At 37.2% G+C, this 7,612-nt stretch overlaps 1 long non-coding RNA gene across 1 annotated transcript; it reads left to right on the forward strand.

Moving 5' to 3' along the window:
* LOC8065900 lies at positions 1,303-4,548 on the forward strand. The gene is made up of 4 exons (XR_002447419.1): positions 1,303-1,841; positions 2,351-2,906; positions 2,993-3,327; positions 4,211-4,548. It is a non-coding gene; the product is annotated as an uncharacterized LOC8065900 (long non-coding RNA).

Genomic DNA, 7,612 nt, shown 5'->3' on the forward strand with positions numbered 1-7,612 from the left:
CCGGCATTCGTTTTCACGAGTGCACGCGAGGGAGAGCGAGCTGGGAAGAAAGCGAATGAGAGCGGAGGGGAATGGCTCAACTCTGGCGCATCCAAAAGAGAGGCCGAGGCGTGGGGGAAGAATGGCAGCATCGGTGGTTGCTGCCTGAGTGTTGTGAAGGGGAGGGAGGCAGTTGGAGAAGGAGGAAATGACAAGCGGGCCCCCCTGGCTGAGAGAGAAGGATGGAGGGAGGTGGGATTGGCCCTGCAGGCCGAAAGGAGAAGAGAGAGGGGAGAAAAGGAATTCTATTTTTCCTTTTTTTTCAAAACAATTTTTCAAACTCATAAATAAATTCCAAACTCTTTGCAAATTCCACACATCACATAAATAAATGCTGCAGCATGAATACATCAACATGTTTCTAAACTTATATTAAATTTTAATTTCCCTAACTTTATTTTTTTAATTATTATTTTTATATATTTTAATGCTCACAAAATTTGACTCAATAAATCAAATTCAACTATTCAAAACAACCAAATTTTAGGGTGCTACAAAATCATAATAAATCATAGAAAAATCATAAAATAAAAAATTCAATTTTTTTGTACTCCTCATGAGTACATCTACACAGTGAATATATAGTATGGTATACTTTAATACAAAATTTTTGCTTTAGCTTTAAATCTATGTTTTTCTATAATTGATTTGAATAATTCATATATATAGTTCCTATGGTCCAATAATGGTAAAATTTTTATGGTAGACTCATTATTATATTCTTAAACTATGATAAAAATTTTATACTCATTAGATCACGTATAACTTAGTTATTGATAAAGCATATATTTAACAAGAAAAAAGCTAAATAAATCTATAACTAAGTTATACATGATCCAATGGGTACGAAACTTTTACCGTAGTTAAAACATACAACAATGAGCCCACCATAAAAATTTTACCACAATTAAACGATAGGAACTATATAAATGAATTATTCTTATTAATTATAGAAAAACATAGATTTAAAACTACAACAAAAACTTTGTACTAAAGTATATCATATTGTATATTCATTGTGTAGACCTACTCATCAGGAGTCCAACGAAATTGAATTTTTCATTTTATAATTTTCTATGATTTATTATGATTTTTCAAATATTCAGTGAAAATAAATAAAAAGAAAAAGACAAAATCACCATCTAAAACCACCCTAGAGGGTTATTTGACAGGTTTTGAAAGTTTAGGGGTAGAGTATCCAATTTTATAGTTTGAAGGATAAAGTATTTCAGCTTAGATAATCTATGAGTTATGTAGATTTTTTTCAAAAATTTTCTCCTCCCCGCGGCATACCGTCACCATCTCGTGCCAATCTTTCTCAGATGCTACCCTTCTCCCGCCGCCGCCGCACCAATCTTCTCTCTTGCGCCCCAAAGCTCTCTCACCGCCCACATCTAGTGCGCCGCCACCAAAGCTTCCCACAGTTGCCCCAACCCATCCAATGGTGGGGTGCCTCCCAAATCCACGGCCCTCACTGGATCTGCAAGCACCCCAAGCCTAGCACCACTCAGCCCTAGCTATTCTTTGCCCCCATCCCAATTTCGTGATCCCAATCAGGCTGCCGTGGTGGAGAGAAGGACCTGCAGAGGAGGCAAGGAGAACCTTTTGGGGTGCTGCAGGAGGCAAGGGAGGTGCTGATTTGGATGCGAGAAGGACCTGCAGTGGAGGCAAGGAGAACCTGCGGCGGTGCTGATGGCCTGCTGTTGTGTTGGCAAGAAGGAACTGACAATACACTGCTGCATGCTGCTGTGTTACTGGCAAGGAGCTGCTGCGTGCTGCGTGCTACTGAATAATGGCTCAAGGTGAAATACGAATCTACTCCATGGATTTAACCAATAAATTAAGATGCATATATTGCTCATGTGTGATGCACCTGCAGCCTTTATATTGTGTTTTGCATTTCTTATACTTCGTGAAAACAACCGGAATTGTTTAATTGACTTGAGTGGTGCAGAGACTATTGTAATTGCTAAATTTGTTTGGTCCTGAACTAATCTTTGATCATTTCCCGAAAAAATTAGAAATTCAGTGAATTTTAGCTAGGAAATATGTAAGTTATCATGCAAACTAATAATTTTGCCTGATTGACTTGAGAAATATACCATTTTCACATTTATTCAGATTCAATAAATGTGCGCTTGATTTCTTGTTTAGCTCTGAATATGAACCATTCAGATCTTGTGGAACTAAAATGCTTTGCCTTTCCATTATGCATATTTCAGTTTGAAGTAGGAACTAATGAACCACTATTTCTGCACTACCTTATTAGTTCTAAATGTTTGTTATGTACTCATAATTACTAATTTTGCAGCAAAGATTTAGATTTAGTCCAGCCAAAGAAGCTGATTCAAAAGAACATGTTGGAGTGTGTTGCTCAAGCCTCCTAGGGAGCATCATATATTATGCAAGAATTACTGCAACAATTGATCATTTTCGTGAAGTGGAGAAAAGAAAATTTTGTGATAAAATTGCTGGACAATTCTACTTGACATGGGAGGAATATGTTGCTCAATGCCCTACTTGGTGCAAACAAAGTTGTTGGGAAGCTTTGTCTAGAGAGTGGAGCAGTCCAGAATTCAAGCAAAGATCTGAGACAAATCGTGCAAATCGCTACAGCCGTAAATTTAAACCTCACAAGGATGGATCTAACTCTATTGCAGCAATAAAGCAAAAACTGGATAGTGTCCAGTTTCTAAAATTTTGCTCGTACTTTTTTACAGCAACACTATTAATTCAGATTCTTTTTGTTATAGTCGAAGAAATTAGGAAGAGAAGTATGTGAGATCGAGGTATGGGTCCATACACATAGAGGTTCAAATCCTGAAGATATTACTTCACTGAACCCTGAAGAAGCAACTGCATGCTTGGTAAGTGCGAGATGGAGATTCTAATATTGATGTTAATCCTTCTTGCTTATTTAGCAACTATTGACACATTAATTTATATGGAACAGGATAAATACAAAGCTAATGCCATTGAGTTAAATGGACCAGATTTTGATTGGTTGTATTCTCCAGTGGATGCTAGAGCTCTTTATGAATGCGCTTGTGGTTGCCCACATGGAAAATGGGCCATATTTAATGGGATAATCAATGACAAAGAAGTCCTCTCTGACTTAAGGAGAAGTCGTGCCTATGCAATGGCTACTAGACATCAACGCCAAGAGGAAGATGAATGAATAAGGATGGAAGCTCATGATGGTCGCGCGGCTAAGGAATATGCCCAAAAATGTTGGAATGGTGTAGAATGGTGCATGCTCACAATGAGAACATCCAAAAGCTTATGGAGGTGACATCTCACATGCATCCTTCCTTATTCATCTTAGTAGTGCCAATGAGAAACTTTTTAACTACTGTACATTAGATTGGATTGTTGAAATGTAACCACAACATCTCGCATAAGCTCAATACCACTGCCCTATATTCAGCCTCTACAGTAGACCGCACCACAATTGCTTGCTTCTTGCCACGTCATGAGACAAGATTGCCTCCTACGAGCACACAATAATAATCAGATGTGGACCTTCTGTCATCCATGCTACTTGCCCAATCTGCGTCACAATATCCCTCTAGATCTAAATTCATGTTCTTCTTGAACCATAACCCTCTTCCAGGTGTCCCTTTTAGGCACCTCAATATTTTGTAGACCAATTTAGTATGTCCTGTTTTAGGATCATGCATATATCTGCTTACCACACTCACTGGTATGCCTACAACGCTAGTTCCTCCTCTGCCTCCCCCCACCTGCACCTCCTATATATGCTGATTTAGCACCTTCAAATCCCTCTCCCAACAATGTATAGCTTGGTATGTGCATTATTTATGCTCTCTCTTTTTTTCTTTTTACCCTTGCAAGTAACATAGGGACAGGTCTTTGTTATTGCTCAAAATGTGGCACAAGCCTTTGTTTGTTACAGAACATTGTGTTTGCTAATCAGATATGGCTTAGTAATGTCAGCTGTGATGTCATTCACACAATATATTTCTACTAGTTTATTTTTGGCTTAATAATGTCAGCTGTGTATAAGTGGCCTCTGTCTCGCTTAGTAATATCAGCTATACATCACATAGGACATGGAACTTTGGCTTTACCTTTCAGTACAATATATATTCAAACCTGTTATAGTTTTTTCTTCCACTTATTTAATTGTTTTCCATGTTTAATTGAATAGGCTTGTACTGGTGGCTCTTACGTTGGAATAGAAACTTCTCATGAAACCTTGACTAGAATTGCTCTTGGAAGATTCCGTGGCCATTAAAATGCAGCAACTACAAGTGGTGGTGGTACCTATTCTCCACCGCAGGAAGAATTTCCATTCTTTTGACATCTTTTGTTGCTAAAACATGGCTTGGACATGCAGGCATGTTCTGTTGTCGTAATATGCATGGACCAGAACTCCTTTTGGATGATCTAGTGTTTTATTATTCTGAGGCTTAGTTGCCGTAATGTATTAGTGAACATCATAACTGGATTATGTATGTGTTAATGAATGCACGTAATCAATGCTCATTGTATCGTGTTCATGTGGAATGTAATACCCGATTTTAAGGATAAAATCAAATATGCACCATATGTGAGTTTTCGAAGTCAAATCTCACATATAGCTAGAAATAAGGGGTAATATCAGAAGACAATGCATAAATATATAACGTACTTAGTATAAAAGAGATAACCTGATAGCAAACAGCGAATAGATAACTCCAAACTTCGGGTATTAACTTCACTCTACAGGATCCAACTGACTGGTTGATCACAAGCCTAAACTTCTCCTGAGTTTTGGGGGAAATAGCAAGAGTGAGTCCATGTCGAACTCCACAAGTATAGCAACTAGATTGTATAGCTCTCACAATCTCATGATCAATGTGACATAAATAATGTAAAGCATTAAACAATAAACAATGAGCATATTTAACACACAAGAATCATCACCGTTGATGCAAGAATCCCCAAGGCCGCTTGTGACCGTGAGCACGGTTAGTATACCAGTTTTACACTCTACAGAGGTTGTACATCTTTACCCATGAGTCATGATTTACCCTTTCGCCCGAGGTGATCAGCCTCTTAACCCACTTCCAAGGAAGGTCGGCAGGGATCACTATGAAGTCTTTCAAAGGTTTCGTCTAACAAGTTAGGGCCATTAGATTCACTCGGCAGGCAGATATAGAGCCCCCCTTCCATGGCACATAACTCGCAGCCTATACACACGGACAGAGGACACACTATACCCAACGTGTCTAGCCATTCTTACGTCATTTAAGGTAACCGCTAACAAGCTAGAAAAAGGTCCTCATACTGAGCTAAAGCCAGAGCTATTATAGCCCTCATGATTGCACTGTTGTCCCGGTTATCACTTACAGATAAATCATCAAGTGGCTAAAAAGTCATTTTTATCATTTATTACTTAACATTAATCTAGTCACAGGATCATGGTCACAGAAATAAAATCCAAATGCTATACTTGCCTTAGTCCAAATGCTATATTGGGTCTTGTTTAGTTCACCCCGAAATCCAAAAAGTTTTCAAGATTCCCTGTCACATCGAATCTTGTGGCATATGCATGAAACATTAAATATAGACAAAAACAAAAACTAATCACACAGTTTAACTGGAAATCACGAGATAAATCTTTTTGAGCCTAGTTAGTCCATGATTGGATAATATTTGTCAAATAAAAACGAAAATGCTACAGTACCGAAAACCGAAATTTTTTCGGAACTAAACAAGGCCTTGATCCTGCTGGTCTTACTAGTTGTCCAAGGCTCTGATCTTGATCACTGAAGCACTCTTGTTCACCACAGATTGCTCACCGTCTAAACTCGATCATCGATCACCAACACATAACAATCGAAGACAAATATACACGAAGCAAACAAGACTATAATTAGAACAGTACATCAATCATATAAAAATAATATAGAGAGTTCATAAAAAGATTCTACGCAGAGCTACGATATCATAGACGTAAAGATCACGAAAATCGGAGCTAAAACGGAGAAGTTATGAATTTTCTAAGATTTCATATAGACAAGTAATTAATTAAATAGGATCACGAAATTAAAAGGTTTCAAACTAACAAAACAGTGTTACTAACATGTAGAGCTCATTAATACGAATCCAGCGCAATTTGAATGGGTCAAAACAGAGTTAAGATGAATATTTTATGGCCAAAAGAAAGTCAGTGGCAATTCTGTAAATAGTGAAAGCGTATTTTTAATCTAAAATTTTCCAAACGACAAAGTGATTGGGGCTTACGTTGGTGGACAGGGAGTAGGTTCACCGACAGTGACGCTTTCTTGGAGCTACAGCAACGCCGGAGTAGCCGACCGTTCGTAGATGTCGTGTATAGGCGAGACGATGGCGATCACGTTGTAGAGAAGAAAATATAAATTTTATTTTACTACCTTAGAAATTCTCAAATTAGAGGCTTCCCTCATGGTAGTTTTTGGTGTGCTTTGCCTAAGGGGTTGGTACATATATATAGCGAGAGAAACTCCCCACCTCCACGTCAACTAGCGATATGATACTAATTGATTTGCAACCTTCATTTTTACTAATAGGTCTAATTAATTATGAAAGCCCATTAGTAAATAACTACATGGTTTTTGGGATTTATTATGGGCTTTGTCGTTGGAAAAATAATAAGAGATTTATTATTTTCAGAATTAATTATTTTCATTGATAAAATAATTCTACAAAAGTTTAGAATTAGTAGTTAGCCACGAAAAATACTCCAAAAGCTCTGAAAATTCGGGAAAAATTCTCAGAGATATTATAGAACATGGGGAACCCGAATAAAGTTTTTGGAGCTCATGATAAGATTGTTTAGAGCATCTAAAAATTAGATCATGCTCAGAGAAAAGTGAGAACAGAAGATGGAAAAATTTCCGAAAAATTTGTAGAGATTGCTTGATGGATGAGGAACTAACAAAGTGCTTTGAGTGACAAAGAAAAGATTTTAGGAAGCTCCTAATAAAAACTTGAGTTGAGAAACAAGAAATTTTGTTGATAAAGATAAAGATAAAGACGTACTGGTCAACAAGGAAGATCAATCTACTAAACGCATTTTAAAAACTTTGCTCACTCAAACACATAAAGGAGCAACAAGCATCACATCAAAACATATGCACCAGCATGTATGCATAATAATATTGCTAAGCCTTATGATAAATTTTAATTTTAAAAAATATATTATTTTTCCTATATTTTTATGAGCACAAAAATATAAAATTAAATAATTTTATCTATATTTCAAAAGGAGTAAATTTGAGGGTGTTACAATTCTACCCCCTTAAGATGAATCTCGTCCTCGAGATTCGGAAGACAGTGATCAAAGAGATATGGATACTCTGCCTTTGGATGTTGTTCACTTCCTTGAGTTGTTCCATCCTCTTGTAGAGATTTTGGCTTTACGTTGCACCCTCTAGTAATCTATCTCCAAGTGATAGCACTTTTTGAAGTCATAACCTTGTTCAATACCAAACCAATGATGATGTCAACAACTTAGAATCAACTTAGTGAAGATTCTTCTTAGGTTCTTATGATCCACCTTGATGACATTTTTTTATTTTTTTTA

This window comes from Sorghum bicolor, chromosome 9 (assembly GCF_000003195.3).
Source record: "Sorghum bicolor cultivar BTx623 chromosome 9, Sorghum_bicolor_NCBIv3, whole genome shotgun sequence".
Classification (NCBI taxonomy): Eukaryota; Viridiplantae; Streptophyta; class Magnoliopsida; order Poales; family Poaceae; genus Sorghum; species Sorghum bicolor.